The 15,378-nt window shown below is 41.5% G+C and overlaps 1 long non-coding RNA gene across 1 annotated transcript in view; it reads right to left on the bottom strand.

Moving 5' to 3' along the window:
* Positions 1-15,378, bottom strand: part of LOC133058759 (uncharacterized) — a 76,199-nt gene that overhangs the window by 17,533 nt on the left and 43,288 nt on the right. The window contains exons 2-4 of the long non-coding RNA XR_009693373.1: positions 14,306-14,448; positions 12,240-12,340; positions 4,774-4,920 (exon numbers count right to left, since the gene is read on the bottom strand). This is a non-coding gene — a long non-coding RNA (uncharacterized LOC133058759). The remainder of the gene's footprint in view (positions 1-4,773; positions 4,921-12,239; positions 12,341-14,305; positions 14,449-15,378) is intronic.

Below are 15,378 nucleotides of genomic sequence, written 5' to 3'. Positions count from 1 at the left end.
TGTTTTGAATCCCAGCTCTTCCACTGTCTACTGTGAGTGACTGCTGGCTAAAATCCTACCTGAGCATTGAATTTTTCAGCTGAATGATCCTCAATGGGTTGTTCATTCATTCATTCATTCAATCAGTCATGCATTCAATTAACAAAAGCTTTCTGCATGTGCTATAAGCTGTCTCTATCACAGTTCTGAACAGGTAATGCAGAAATGGAAAGAACTCGGAGAGACTCAATATCTCAAGACAAAAATCCACAAATGGTTCAGAAGAAGTGGGCCCATCTTGTTATATCTCAGAACTCAGTATCAGACAGATGGAGTCTCTCAGCAGGAAGGAAAGGAGTTAAGGATACCATAGATATGTCCCAGAACATGTCTCAGATATGTCTCAGATTAGGAAGGCTGCCTGAAACAGACCTGGTCTGCAAAGGAACATGGGCTGGACACAATGGAATGAACATCAGTGGCTGAAACAAAGCTCCATCAAGGCAGTTAAAGAGAAGATTGCAGCGGGACTTCCCTGATGGTCCAGCGGTTAAGAATCCGCCTGCCAATGCAGGGGACATGGGTTAGATCCCTGGAACAGGAACTAAGATCCCATATGTCGTGGGGCGACTAAGCCCACATGCACCACAACTACTGAAGCCCTCGGGGCTCTAGAGCCTTCTAGATGCAACAAGACATCACAAGCAGAAGCCTTGGCACCACAACTAGAGAGTAGCCCCCACTCTCTGCAATTAGAGGAAGCCTGTGCACCACCACAAAGACCCAGCACAGACAAAAATAAATAAACAAATAAATAAATAAAAATGTTTTAAAAGAAAAGATTGCAGGAGGCTACTCAGCATGTGGGTGGAGAACAGAAGCTGTAAATCCAGGGTCAAGAAAGATTTCAGAATGACATGATAACATTTCTCCAGGGCAAAGCAGAGCTTATGCTACCCACACACTGGAAGCAGAGCCTAGGTTATGTATCCTGGCTCTGGGGAGAAGGCTTGGCAAGAACAAGACAAGCTAACAGGCACCAAAGCTGACAGTCAGGCCAGGTCACTGCACACACAGGATGGAGAAGAAGAGCATGTAGGAGCTGAGTAGTCACTGAAGCATGAAACCTGGGCTGACAACAAGAGAGGACCAGGGCATGGGGCAGGGGCCTCCGAGAGGCCTCACGTCTCAGGTTTAGGAAAATGATGGTGCTAAGCAGAGAGTAAGGGACCTGACACAGTGCCTGTCCTGTCTCGGGGAGAACTGGCTCTGAACTTGGGCAAGGGTGGGGAGGACACATAAGTGGCTTCTGTGGCACTAGCTTTGAGGCACCAGAAAAGGTGACGCAGAGGAAGTGACTGATGGGAGGGGATTGAGCCAACCAATAGCTCAGCTTTAAAATGTGGCTGACAACTTCCCCAGTGGCCCAGTGTTAAGACTCTACAGTTCCAGTGCAGGGGGCACAGGTTTGATCCCTGGCCAGGGACTAAGATCCCACATGCTGCACGGCAAGGCCAAAATGTGTAAAAATAGTAACAATAATAATAATAAAATGTGGCCAACCTAGACGGCCATCAGCAGATGAATGGATAAGAAAGCTGTGGTACATACACACAATGGAATATTACTCAGCCATTAAAAAGAATACATTTGAATCAGTTCTAATGAGGTGGATGAAACTGGAGCCCATTGTACGGAGTGAAGTAAGCCAGAAGGAAAAACACCAATATAGTATACTAACGCATATATATGGAATTTAGAAAGATGGTAACAGTAACCCTATATGCAAGACAGCAGAAAAGACACAGATGTATAGAACAGTCTTTTGGACTCTGTGGGAGAGGGCGAGGGTGGGATGATTTGGGAGAATGGCACTGAAATGTATATTATCACATGTGAAACAAATCGCCAGTCCAGGTTGGATGCATGAGACAGGGTGCTCAGGGCTGGTGCACTGGGATGACCCAGAGGGATGGGATGGGGAGGGAGGTGGGAGGGGGGTTCAGGATGGGAATACATGTACACTTGTGGTGGATCCATGTCAATGTACGGCAAAACCACTACAATATTGTAAAGTAATTAGCCTCCAATTAAAATAAATAAATTTATATTTAAAAAAAGACTGTGGCCAAGAAGAGATGCGAACAGGCTCCCCTATCACTTCTCTATGACTTTATCAAGGCCTTCCCTATCTTGGAAATACCCTAGCATCTAAAGGTCTACTGGATCAGGATTTGCCAAGAAAATGTTGTTCAGTCATTTAGTCGTATCCGACTCTTTGTGGTCCCATGGACTGCACCATGCCAGGCTTCCCCATCCTTCACTATCTCCCGAATTTGCTCAAACTCATATCCATTGAATAGGTGATGCCATCCAACCATCTCATCCTCTGTCACCCCCTTCTTTTCCTGCCCTCAATCCTTCCCAGCATCAAGGTCTTTTCCAATGAGTCAGCTAAGAAAATACATTACTCTGATTACCACATGAAAACTGTCAGAGAAACTCAATGCTAGTGACTCATAGCAGTTGCCTAAGAATACACCGTCAAAAATATTAACACATCAGAGATAAATCCATTTAAAAAAGCAGCTCTTCATACTCCAAATTACACTAAAAATCCTGGGAAATACAATAATTTCTTATATGTAGACTTAAGTTTGTGAGGTTAAACATCTGTAAATCTGAATCACAAGTTTGCACTTAAGACAATCAATCCTCCCCAAGGACAACCAAAGTCCCTGTCATATCAGATCAACCTTTTCATATCAAACAACTTAACATTTTTATTGTAATCTTTTTACATAACAGGCCCAAGTAGGAGATGTCTTCTAAAGTTGGGTGGTCTCTATTTTCAAATTTTAATTTACAAAAATATGCTTTGCTTTGTCATGGGGAAACACCAACCTTAAAATGGTATGTGTGTAGGCTTAGTCTCTCAGTCATATCCAACTCTTTGCAGCCCTATGGTCTGTGGCCCGCCAAGCTCCTCTGTCCATGGGATTCTCCAAGCAAGGATACTGGAGTGGGTTGCCATTTCCTTCTCCAGGGGATCTTCCCAACCAAGAGACTGAACCCTCTTTGCAGGTGGATTCTAAATGGTATATCACTATATTACTAAAGGAGTGGAAAGTCACAGAAATGAACATATCTGTATAAGGCTTCTGAGATTAGGGTACTTTTTTCAAATTTTTCTTTAATGTTGTCATATCATCTTTCTAAAAATAAGTATATTCAAATGCCCTTCTTTCCCTGGCTTATTCTGAACTAGAAAACTGAACTGGTCAAGCCTTTGATTAACTATCCTCTGTGTTGCTGATACATAAACTCACATGTTATACAGTCACCTCTGCTGCTGGTTCAGCCTCTCCCTTATAGGATGGCTGTCGCTAAGAAATTGCTCTGACCTTGTTGTTGTCTGAAGAGCCCTCCAAACCACATTAACATAAACATGCTCTACAAGTTTTGAAAGTAAAAGTTTCTGAAGGCTTTATAACATCTCTCCCTCCCTTTCTGGGACAACTGCACCAAAACTCACATGGGAACTCTGCTCAATGTTATGTTATCCTGGATGGAAGGGGAGTTTGGGGGAGAATGGATATATGCATATGTATGGCTGAAGCCCCTTTACCGTTCACCTGAAACTATCACAACATTGTTAATTGCCTATATCCCAATACAAAATAAAAAGTTCAAAAATAAATAAATAAAAGTCAACATGTTTATAAAGGGCCCCTCTGGGACCATTAAAAAAAAAATCTTTCACTTGACTATCACACCGGAAAGTTTGTTTAAAAAAAAAAAATTTCACCTTATCCAATGCCATCCCTTACATGTGGAATCTAAAAAGAAATGATTCAAAGGAACTTGTTTACAAAACAGAAACAGACTCACAGACCTAGGGAATGAATTTATGTTTGCCAGGGCAGAAGAGAAGGGGAAAGGGACAGTTAGGAAGTTTGGGTTGGACATGCATACACTGCCATATTTGAAATGGATAACCAACAAGGACCTACTGTTTAGCACAGGGAACTCTGCTCAATGTCATGTGGCAGCCTGAATAGCAGGCAAGTTTGGGGGAGAATGGATACATGTGTATGCACGGCTAAGTTCCTTTGCTGTCCACCTCAAACTATCACAACATTGTTGATTGGCTGTATTCCTGTACAAAATAAAAAGTTTAAAGGAAAAATTTCACCTTATGTGCAGGAAAATAAAAACTTCTGCAGTCCCTAGAGCCTCCTCCTTCTAACATCAAGTTTGGGTTGCAAGCCAAACATATAAAGCTAAATTCAAGGAGCCCAAATAAAAATTCCTGCTTGTTCTTTGAAAAATGAAAATCTTTCCCATGAAGAATGATTGAATGGGAGCTGATTGCCCAGTCAGTATCTACATTTGGAATTAGCAAATAATAAAATGACAGTTAAAGTTACTTTCCAATTTTTTATATATAATGAAAGATATTAGCTGATCACATTTGTTGTAGGTTGAGTTGTGTCCCCCCAAGAAGTTATCTTGAAGTCCTCACCACCCCACCCTGGGACCTGTGAATGTGACTATTCAGAAATAGGGTCTTTACAGATGTAATCAAATCACGATGAGATCATCAGAGTGGGTCCTAACCCAGTATGTTGTCGTTCAGTCACTAAGTGGTGTCCAACTCTGCCACCCCATGGACTGCAGCACGCCAGGCTTCCCTGTCCTTTACTATCTCCTGGGGTTTGCTCAAACTCATGTCCACTGAGTCGGTGATACTATCTAACCACCTCATCCTCTGCCACCTCCTTCTCCTTTTACCTTCAGCCTTTCCCAGCATTAGGGTCTTTTCCAATGAGTCAGCTCTTCGCATCAGGTGGCCCAGTATTGGCACTTCAGCTTCAGCATCAGTCTTTCCAGGGAATATTCAGGGTTGATTTCCTTTAGGAACCCAATATAACTGGTGTCCTAATAAAAGGAAAATGCCATGTGAAAACAGAGACACACTGGGAAACACCATGTGACTATGGAGGGAGAGATAAGTGCCTTAGCTGCAGACTTCCCTGATGGTCCAGTGGTTCAGAATCTGCCTACCAATGCAGGGGGACATGGGTTCAATCCCTGATCTGGGAACATCCCACGTGCCTCAGAGAAACTAAGCCCCCGAGACACAAATACTGAGGCTGTGCTCTAGAGCCCAGGACCCACGACTATGGAGCCCAGGTGCCACAAATATTGAAACCCAAGCACCCTAGAGCCGATGCTCCGCAACAAGAGAAGCTCCTGCAATGAGAAGACCTCACACCACAACTAGAGAGTGGCCCCCTGCTTGCTGCAACTAGAGAGTATCCCACACACAGCAATGAAGACCCAAGCTCAGTCAAAAAACAAATAAATAAAATTTTTACAAGAAAGAATCTGCCTGCTAATGCAGGGGACAGGGGTTCGATCCCTGATCTGAGAAGATTCCACAATGCCTCGGGGCAACTAAGCCCATGTACTACAACTGCTGAAGGTTGCGAACCCTGCTCTGCAACAAAGAAGCAACCGCAATGAGATGCCCACGTCCCACAACAAAGAGTGGCCCCCACTCGCTGCAATTAGAGAAAGTGCAACAGCAAAGACCCAGCTCAGCCAAAAATAAATTTAAAAATAATTTTTTAATTACTTAAAAATAAAAGTGATGTAGCTGAAAATCCTGAAACACCAAGGATTATTGGCAAACCACCCTAGTAGCTCAGACAGTAAAGCATCTGCCTGCAATGCAGGAGACCTGGGTTCAATCCCTGGGTCAGGAAGGTCCCCTGGAGAAGGAAATGACTACCCACTCTGGTAGTCTTGCCTGGAGAATTCCATGAACAGAGGAGCCTGGCAGGCTACAGTCCATGGGGTTGCAGAGAGTCGGACACGACTGATTAACTAACACACACACTGGAAGCTAGGAAGAGGCCAGTAAGGATCCCTCGACTAATTTCAGAAGGAGCTGACACTTTGATTTCAGACTTGCAGCTTCTGGAACTGTGAGACCATAAACTTCTGTCATTTTGGACCACCAGCTTGTGGTATTTTATCATGGCAGCCCGTGGAATCTAATACAGTGTCTCTGCTTCTTACTGCTAATTTTCACAACACTGTGAGATTCTTGGTGGACTTTTCCTTGAAAGTACCTTGTTCATTTGACTAGTGTAAGAGAAATGATAACGAACCAGCCCCATACCGTGCACGCAATGGGTTTAGTTTTTCACTATGTGTAACAAAAGGTCCCGAGTGCTAGGGTTGCCAGATAAAATGCAGGATGCTTCATTAACTTTGAATTTCAGACAAACAGTGAGTAATTCTTTAGTTAAGTATGTCCTATGCATTATGTGGGACATATTTACTATAAAATTATTCACTGTTTATCTGAAACTCAAATTTAAGTGGATATTTTTATTTTTTAAATCTGGCAGCCTTATAGATTAGTTAATATTCCACCTCATAGATGCAAAGCATGCTTCTGGAATATTCCATCATTTGTTGTTTGTTTCTACTCCTTGAGCCAACAAGACAAAGTGCTATATATTGAATACTATATAGCCTATTCTTCCTCTTTAGTTTCAGGTCACTCCAGTTTAATTTGTAGACACTGTTAACAATTATAGATGGATGATGATTGCTCTGGTGAGTTTGCTTTGGGTAAGCACCATGACATCCATACAGCTTTTATAATATGCTACACAATCAATAAAAAGAAATTAGAACCATCAATTCTACATGTGAAGATGTAATCAGCTTTCAGGAGCATTTTAAATTCTTTATGTCAATGTTATGACCAACATCAGAATACAGGAAAGAACACAAAAGGATTGTTTTGTTTTGTTTTGTTGCTTTTCACCCACACTAAATTAATTATTTCTCATAAAAATGTAATATATCCCTTTATGGATAATGCTGGTATTAGGAGACTTTGTAATCTGCCACTTCAATCTTATTTCTTATTCTCCCTGGACCTCTGCTTCTTCATCTGTAAAATTAAGGAGGTAGAAGACGCAATTCCAGAGCCTTTGTCGGGATTGTGGAGTTAGCCGCAGGCTTAATCAACCTTTCTGTCTACTCCCTTTTGCCCCCTCGTCACAGAGGACCCCCACCTCCCATCAAAGTCCCTATTCCCTAGGGTTGAGGAAGGCCTTCCCATGCAAAACAGAAACCACAAAAGAAACAAATATTAAACTGGCTGTATACATCAAGAGACACTATGAACAAAAGTAAAAGGCAAATGACAAACTGGAAAAGATATCTGCATTGTACAGAAAAATGTCAACCTATCACAAAAAATTTGAGCAAAGGACATAACAGGCAATTCACACACACATACACACATACATACCATATGTATATGTGTGTGTCTACATACATATATCTATGCACACGTAGAGGTGATAAACATATGAAAATACATTCATCTATTGGTAATTAAAGAAATATGAGATAAGGAAGAAAGCATCGTTTTACCTATTGTCAAAATTCTTTTAAGAAAACAACCACATATTAGACCAGTGTACTCTCATACCCTGCTGGCAACTGTATGGCAATATACACCTAAAGCAATTAGAGAAGGAAGAAATGAAGAACCCCAGGGTTAGCAGAAGGAAAGAAATCTTAAAAATTAAGGCAGAAATAAATGCAATAGAAACTAAAGAGACCATAGCAAAAATCAACAAAGCTAAAAGCTGGTTTTTTGTAAAAATAAACAAAATTGACAAACCATTAGCAAGACTCATTAAGAAACAAAGAGAGAAGAACCAAATTAGCAAAATTAGAAATGAAAATGGAGAGATCACAACAGACAACACTGAAATACAAAGGATCATAAGAGACTACTACCAGCAGCTCTATGCCAATAAAATGGACAACTTGGACGAAATGGACAAATTCTTAGAAAAGTATAACTTTCCAAAACTGAACCAGGAAGAAATAGAAGATCTTAACAGACCCATCACAGGCAAGGAAATCGAAACTGTAATCAAAAATCTTCCAGCAAACAAAAGCCCAGGACCAGATGGCTTCACAGCTGAATTCTACCAAAAATTTAGAGAAGAGCTAACACCTATCTTACTCAAACTCTTCCAGAAAATTGCAGAAGAAGGTAAACTTCCAAACTCATTCTATGAGGCCACCATCACCCTAATTCCAAAACCAGACAAAGATGCCACAAAAAAAGAAAACTACAGGCCAATATCACTGATGAACATAGATGCAAAAATCCTTAACAAAATTCTAGCAAACAGAATCCAACAACATATTAAAAAAATCATACACCACGACCAAGTGGGCTTTATCCCAGGAATGCAAGGATTCTTCAATATCCGCAAATCAATCAATGTAATACACCACATTAACAAATTGAAAGATAAAAACCATATGATTATCTCAATAGATGCAGAGAAAGCCTTTGACAAAATTCAACACTCATTTATGATTAAAACTCTCCAAAAAGCAGGAATAGAAGGAACATACCTCAACATAATAAAAGCTATATATGACAAACCCACAGCAAGCATCACCCTCAATGGTGAAAAATTGAAAGCATTTCCCCGGAAATCAGGAACAAGACAAGGATGACCACTCTCACCACTACAATTCAACATAGTGTTGGAAGTTTTGGCCACAGCAATCAGAGCAGAAAAAGAAGTAAAAGGAATCCAGATAGGAAAAGAAGAAGTGAAACTCTCACTGTTTGCAGATGACATGATCCTCTACATAGAAAACCCTAAAGACTCTACCAGAAAATTACTAGGGCAATATAATATTTTAGAAATCAATTTAGTAATTCATGTTAAAGGTCTTAAAATCTATCAATATTTTAATTCAGCAATTACATTTCTGGGAATTGTGTTCAAAAATTCATCTTAAGATCTCATTCACTATATCACTAATGACAGCAATAACTTGGAAACAACCTAAATTTAAGTTTGAGTCAATAAATTATGATACAACTATACAGTCAAGTTGTTGTTGTTATTGTTGTTGTTCAGTCACTCAATCATGTCCTCCTCCTTGCAACTCCATGAACCGCAGCACACCGGGATAGTAGCATGCAGCAATTTAAAAGTGCATGGTGGGGGGGCGGGGGGTGAGAATTAGGAGTATGGAATTAACAAATACAAATCACTATTCATAAAATGGCAACATATGCCAATATTCTTTTTTTTTTTTTAACTCCAGTATTCTTGCCCGGAAAATTCCATGGACAGACGCTCCTTCTGGGCTATACAGTCCATGGAGTTGCAAGAGTCAGACATGACTGAGAACCTGGGCACCACCACCAATTCATAAAATAGGTAAGCAACAAGGATTTACTGCATTGCACAGGGAATTTTCTATTCACTATCTTACAATAACCTATAATAGAATATAATCTGAAAAAATGGCTGAACCACTTTGCTCTATACCTGAAACTAACACAACACTGTAAATCAACTATAGTTTTAAAAATAAATTAAATAAAAGAACATGGTGGAAGAGTAATGACATGAAATATGTTTACAATACATTAAAATTACTTTAAAGCAATTTACCAATAGTATGATCCCACTATTCTCAAAGAAAATAGATATACATAAACAGATAACCTCAGACAAAAGACTAGAAGGATATAGAAAAATTAATAATAAACAGTAATAATAACTGCTTCTAGGCAGTGGAATGAAGAGCATTTTTTTTTCTCCCTCCTACTTTCAAAGTTTTCTACAACAGTTATGCACTAACTTCATGCTAAGGAAAAAGTACAAATATTTTATATTAATTAATCTATCCTGTCTTAAAAACTGCCCTTTGCTCACCTGCAGTAGATAAATGTGATAAACCAAGCCTATTAATCTGCTGGTTTATAAAAATAATGCTTTATCCCAGTGAACTAGCTAAGAACATTTGGTTGCAAGAAGCAGAATTTCTAGTTTGGACTAGACAAAGCCACAAGAGGAACTATAAAAAGTAGGGTTACATACAGATCCTGTAATAAACAAAGTGACTGGGGTCACAGGGAATGACAGTTTCCAAAAGGATGAAGACCAATGAGAGAAAAAAGAAGGCTTGCCAGGAAAAAATTTAATATATGTCCACCATACCAGTCAAAGCACAGATGTTTTTAGCAGGCCACTGAATACTTTCTCTGGTGAACTTCCAGTCTGTCTTAAAGTTCCCAAATAGTGTCCAAGGTGCAGAGCTGAGTACAGGGGGCTATTGGGGTGTGTCCTTGGGAGAGATGTCACCTGTACTGAGGTGAGGAGGGCAGGTCTAGGCAGAGGGAGGGGCAGACTGCCATGCAGTTGCCACTAAGACCTCAGCCATTCCTACAAAGAGCAGGAGTTGCGATAGTTGCTCCAGGTTGAGGCAAAGGAGGTGGGCTTTTATACCCCCCACCCCAGCCAGGAACAGGTATACCTTTGGGCAAGGCAGATCCCTGCAGCGGAGGTCCCCTCACAGTGAAGGACACAGCTGTGAGCCTTTGGCAGCCCATATGCCCATCACTCACGGCCTGGGTATGCCAGTCCTGAAGGGGGTGGTCAGGGTGGGTGCCACAGTCCATCAGGGTGGTAGAGCAGAGTCAAGCCCACTCTCACCTCCTCTCCAAGAGCATGAGTGTGTGTGTTCAGTCGCTTTAGTCACGTCCGACTCTTTGTGATCCTATGGACCGCAGCCCACCAGGCTCCTCTGTCCATGGAATTTTTCAGGCAAGAATATTGGAGTGGATGGAGAAGAGTATAGAGATTCCTTAAAACACTGGGAATAGAACTGCCATACAACCCAGCAATCCCACTGCTGGGCATACAAACAGAGGAAACCAGGATTGAAAGAGAAAGAGACACGTGCACCCCAATGTTCATAGCAGCACTGTTTAAAATAGCTAGGACACGGAAGCAACCTAGATGTCCATTGGCAGATGAATGGATAAGAAAGCTGTGGTACATGTACACAATGGAATATTACTCGGCTATTAAAAAGAATGCATTTGAATCAGTTCTAATGAGGTGGATGAAACTGGAGCCTATTATACAGAGTGAAGTAATCCAGAAAGAAAAACACCAATACAATATATTAATGCATATGTATGGAATTTAGAAAGATGGTAATGATGACCCTATAGGTGAGACAGCAAAAGAGACATAGATATGAAGAACAGACTTTTGGACTCTGTGAGAGAAGGCGAGGGTGGGATGATTTGAGAGAATAGCATTGAAACATGTATATTATCATATGTGAAACAGACCACCAGTCCAAGTTCGATGCATGAAACAGGGCATTCAAAGCTGGTGCACTGGGATGACCCTGAGGGATGGGATGGGGAGGGGGAGAGGGGTTCAGGATGGGGACACATGTGCACCCATGGCTGATTCATGTCAAGGTATGGCAAAAACCACTACAATATTGTAAAGTAATTAGCCTCCAATTAAAATAAATTAATTTAAAATAAAATAAAAGGATAAGAAAAAGAAATACATAAGGAACTTAGCAGAGATGTCTTTCAGCATGGGAACCAAATTAATACTCATCCCTAAAACCCTTGTCCTTTGGAAGATGCAGTGCTTCACTGAGAATTTTTACTGATCCAACATGTACACAACTTAAAATGGAGGTTTACATTAATAAATTTGAATGGCTAAAAAAAAAAAAAGAATATTGGAGTGCGTAGCCATTTTCTTCTCCAGGGGATGTTCCCGACACAGAAATTGAACCAGAGTCTCCTGCATCTCTGGCACTGCTGGCAGATTCTTAACCCCTGAGCCACCAGGGAAAAGTTTAATCTTTCGAAAGTATGTGTGTCAAGTCATTCAGTCATGTCCCACTCTGTGTGACCCCATGGACTGTAGCCCACCAGGCTCCTCAGTCCCTGGAATTCTCCAGGAAAGAATATTGAAGTGGGTTGCCATGCCCTCCTCCAGGGGATCTTCCCAACCCAGAAGTAGAACTCACATCTCATGTCTCCCACATTGGCAAGCGAGCCAAAGGTATAGCTACACTCAAAAATAAAATAAGTGTGACTTCCCTGGCAGCCCAGTGGTTAAGAATCCACCTTCCAATGTAGGGGGACATGGGTTCAATCCCTCGTGGTGGAATTAAGAGCCCACATGCCTCAGGGCAGCTGAGCTCTGGTGCTGCAACAAGAGAAACCTGCATACCACAGCTACAGAAAGTCTGCATACAGTAATGAAGAGGCTCCACAGTCAAAACAAAAAAATAACCTAGGCATATCTGTAACCCAGAAAAAAGAAAATCTGGTGACAAGGAGGGGCTGAAGACAGACCTACCGTGTTCTGGAATGAGAAACGGGTGATGCCAGCTACAACATAGGGGCTGCAGAAGATGAAATCTGGAACCCAGGAGCTGGTGGCTTCCAATGCCGCCCTCTCTGTTGATAAAAATTAACAGAAGACTTAGCCCCCCAGTATACTCAGGTCCACCAAAGGTTCACACTCAACAGGGATAGATGTTTGGGTCACTCACCAGGTAAAAAAATCCCAACCACTAAGGTGTTTGCTGAAAGCAAAGGGAACATGGAATGGGTAGGGGAAAAAAGGAAGTTATGAATGCCAACTCTAATATTATATTCAGGCTCACAAATGAGGATTGTAGTAGCTGTACATATATTTTTCCTTACTTTTTTATTGATACATTTTTCCATAGACCTTTTCCTTATTTTATACAAGGCATGGTAGATGTAACAAATTTTATAATGTAGTTTTATAGGATTATAAAGATTACAGGATATCAAATTGGGATTCTGACAAAATTAAAGGAGGTTTGAGGGACTTTCCTGGCAGTCCAGTGGTTAAGACTCCTAGCTCCCTACAATATTGTAAAGTAATTAGCCTCCAACTAATAAAAATAAATGAAAAAAAAAAAAAAGACTTCTAGCTCCCAATCCAGGTGGCACGGGTTCAATCCCTGGTCAGGGAACTAAGACACTGCATGCCGGGTGGGAGGGAGAGAGAGTTTGAACATCACTTAGAAGCAAAGATGAAAGTGTGTACTAACCAAGAATGATGATTAATGATGCAGTTCTATAAGTCTGGTCCAATAAGGTGGGGGTGAAAAAGTGAAAGTGTTAGTCGTTCAGATGTGTCCAACTCTTTGCAATCCCATGGACTGTAGCCCACCAGGCCCCTCTATCCATAGAATTCTCCAGACAAGAACACTCAAGTGGGTTGCCATTCCCTTCTCCAGGGAATCTTCTTGACCCAGAGAAGGGGAAGAGACACAAAACATCCCCCAGAAGTAGGTGCATGAACTGAAAGGAGGCTAGGTCTCCCTTTTCTGGGGAGAGAGTATGTTTCCAATGGACTAAGAGACAGCTGTATCACCTTAGGCAGGAATACCTTATTGCTGTTGTTTGAATTTGTAAATATGGGTGCATGCTTAGCTTCTTCAGTTGTGTCCAACTCTTTGCAACCCCATGGACTGTAGCCCACCAGGCTGCTCTGTCCATGGGGATTCTCCAGACAAGAATACTGGAGTGGGTTGCCATGCCCTCCTCCAGGGTATCTTTCTGACCCAGGGATCAAACCCATGTCTCTTACGTCTCCTACATTGGCAAGTGGGTTCTTTACCACTAGCGCCACCTGGGAAGGCAGATCAGGGACCAAACCCCAGGCCCCTGCCTTGGGAGCGCAGAGTCTCAGCCACTGGACCACCGGGGAAGTCCTCTCATGCCTCAGTCTTAATGCCTGGTCATTGACTTCCCTTCCTTTCCATGCTAAAAATCATCTCACTTGGTAGAGGGAAGAGAGGTGTGAGCTCCTACCCTGGGGGCTGGTACTATCATTTACTTATTCAACAAACTTTTAAGAGAAACTACTGAATGTTGTGCTCTGACGGTATTTCTTTGACCACAAAATAAAACGTTAGCACTCTTCTAGAAAGTATATTGGATGTCATGACACAATTTTTGTGGGTTAACCTCAGACCTCATCCCATCTTTCCTTCCTTCCCTTTATGTTTTTATGTTGCATCATTTTTTACCTATTTCAAATTTCTTTAATCACACTGTCCGGGGGTAAGGGGGTGGGTACCTTAAATTCTTCCTGAGACAAAGAAAAGGTAAATTATGAGTACATCTGTATATTTATGACTGCAGTTAACAGAATGGTCAATTCAGAGTGATTTAAACAATAAAGACATACACATGATACTTTCAAGTAATAAGTCTGAAAACACACTGCTCAAGAATTGGTCTAGCAGCTCAATGATGTCTTCGAGGTCCCAGGCTCCTTCCATCCTTATTCTCTGAGAGTCTCAACACATTGGATTTCATCCTCTGGTTGGTTGTCTCATGGTATTATAATTGCTACAACAACTCCAAATATCATGTCCTCACCTCACAGAACATAACCCCAGAAGAGGGAAAAAATGACCTCCTCAGACAAATCTCTCCAACAGGAAGATGTCTTTCCCAACTGCATCCCAGCAGACTTCTCTGGCAGCTCACTGACCAGCATCGGGTCATACTGACATCATTAGCTGCAAACACATTAAGAAAATGAGAAAACCTGACATTTTTTTTTTTTTTTTTTTTTTTTTTCATTTGAAAAGTATTTTAATATAAACATTCTTAAACAAAATGAAATAATGTTGACATTTTAGATTTAAAAAATTCATGGTTCCTGTAAAATACTAAGATGCCACCTCTATAAACCTGACATTTTTAACTTCACTCAAGACAGCTGCGCTTTGGGGCTTCCCTGGTGGTCCAGCGGCTAAGATGCCACTCACTCAGTGCAGGGAGCCCAGGCTCAAACCCTGGTCAGGGAACTAGATCCCACATGCCACAATTAAAGATCCCACATGCTGCAACTAAGACCCTGCACAGCCTCATTAATTAATTAATTACTATTCTAAAAAAGACAGAAGTGAAATTTGCTACATGGGAAGAGTGGTATAAAATATACACTGAGTAGACAATCAATTGACAGCTTTAGATACAGGAGGTATGGATGGGGCTGGTGGTGAGTAGACTGGTGGACAAATGTTTACATATCTACATAAAGAAAAAGGTTTTTTGGGGGGGTCCAACTATAAGGTCGAAATTTTTGCCTTCAAGGTTTCTAACTACGTATGATACCATACATGCCTGATGCGAAGAACTGACTCATTGCAAAAGACCCTGATGCTGGGAAAGACTGAAGGTGGGAGAAGGGGACGACAGAGGATGAGATGGTTGGATGGCATCACCGACTCAATGGACATGACTTTGAGCAAGCTCCGGAAGTTGGTGACGGACAGGGAAGCCTGGCGTGCTGCAGTCCATGGGGTCACAAAGAGTCAGACATGACTGAGCGAGCACCTGAACTGAACAGATCATGACATATGTCACGACACTCCCACACAGTCTGTCTCCCTTGCTGGGCTCACTCCGCTGTCTCCTCACACACAAGAAGCCTTCAATAAGCC

The sequence above is a fragment of the Dama dama genome, chromosome 6, assembly GCF_033118175.1.
Source record: "Dama dama isolate Ldn47 chromosome 6, ASM3311817v1, whole genome shotgun sequence".
NCBI lineage: Eukaryota > Metazoa > Chordata > Mammalia > Artiodactyla > Cervidae > Dama > Dama dama.
This window is presented reverse-complemented; position numbering and strand designations above follow the sequence as displayed.